Genomic DNA, 1,840 nt, shown 5'->3' on the forward strand with positions numbered 1-1,840 from the left:
TTTTAAGTAAACATATCCTCAAGATTTTGTGGTCACATAATAAAACAAAATATGAAGCTTAGAACGGGTCACTTGGCCCTTCAGTGGCTTCCCTCCTCTTAATTGAAAATGCTTGCATCTTATAAGAGCCAGCGTCCTCTGCCGTTGGGCTCACTGCATTCAAGCCTCAGCACACTCTTTGTACTTTTAACCTTTTTTTTTTTTTGCGGAAAATTGGCTCAGTCTGCCCACCTTAGCCACTCTGCTTCCTGTCTTCATGCCGCTTTCCCTGTGACACAGAGAATCCTTGCCCTTCTTGTGCTGTGTTAGTTTGTGGGGTTGATGCTTGCCACACTTACAGGAACTCGGGCAGGTTTTAGGGACCTTCACCACGTTCGGGAGAATGCTATTTGCATGGAAAGCTAGAAGTCCAGTTTCTTTAAGTGGAGTATTATCTTCGTGAATCCCTTTTAAGACTTTTCTCATAGATATGCATATACATTAAACACATTTTTGACAGTCAAGCAAACAACTTCATTTTAGTATGGTAGGCAGCATGCTTTAGCAATCAAGGATTTGGACCCTGGACCAGGGCAGGGACAATTTGAGTCAGTCCTGGACCGCCACCATTAGTTCTCACCAGCACCTGAGAACTTGCTAGAACAGCGTTTCTTGGGGTTATACCCAGGCATATTGAATCAGCCCTGGAGGGTCGCCCCCAGCAATGATTTAACAGGCTCTCCAGGTGATTCTCATACAGGCTAACACCTGAGAGCCACTAGCTTGAACCATTTATTATACATTTTGTTTCCTCCACTTTTTTTCACTCATTTGGTTCCCTTGCTTTTATTTTAACATGTGCTTGGGGACTAAAAATAATTGCTATATTCTGACTGCATCTATTTTTCCATTTGCAGTTAATAGGTAAAAATAGTCTTCCCCGGGCACACCATGTTGAGGTTGGTTTTGGATTCAATGGGGCCTGATGATATGCATTGTTCACTTTACTTCTCAGAGCACATCTATGGCCTCAAGACTAAGACGTATTAGAAGAAAGTGAAATAAAAATATTCAACTTTTCATTGTAATGACTAGTTTTTCTACTCCTATATCTTGTATCGCTCTTCAAGCTGGCTATGTGTGTTGTGTTAAAATACGTGAAAGTTGAGTTAGGAAGAGGGCAAATATTTAATATTAGGGTCTGAAAATTATGATGAGAGAAAAAGAAACCAATTACTAGAATTTAAGGAAATATTAAACAGTAATAGTCAATCAATAGTGAAATATGTGCCAAAGGAATCACTTGGAAAGTAGTCTTGTTACAGGAGGGTCATGGCATTGAATTGAATTTTGAGTTAAGAACATTGTTTTATCTGAGTTTGCTTTGACAAATGAAAGCAATGGTTACCATTAATAGGACATACAACAGTTGTCATTTACTCAGACAGACCTAGAAATTTCTCTGAAGTGAAAAATTAATGGTAATACACCAGTTAGCAAGAAACATCATATATGTATTATCATCACTGGCCCATATAAGGCCTCTCTTATTTTTCCTTTTATATCTCTCCCTTACTCCTCCTTTTCACTTCTCAGGTAACCATTCTGGTGCATTTTATGTATATTCTCTATTTTTTAAAAAAATATTTTTATTGATTTCAGAGAGGAAGGGAAAGGGAGAGAGAGATAGAAACATCAATGATGAGAGAGAATCACTGATTGGCTGCCTCCTGCACACCCCTAACTGGGGATCGAGCCCACAACCCAGGCATGTGCCCTTGCCTCCTGGTTCATGGGTTGATACTCAACCACTGAGCCACACCGGCCGGGCAGAATATACTTTTTTAGTTACCCTCTACCC

This window comes from Myotis davidii, unplaced genomic scaffold, assembly GCF_000327345.1.
Source record: "Myotis davidii unplaced genomic scaffold, ASM32734v1 scaffold1421, whole genome shotgun sequence".
NCBI classification, from domain to species: domain Eukaryota; kingdom Metazoa; phylum Chordata; class Mammalia; order Chiroptera; family Vespertilionidae; genus Myotis; species Myotis davidii.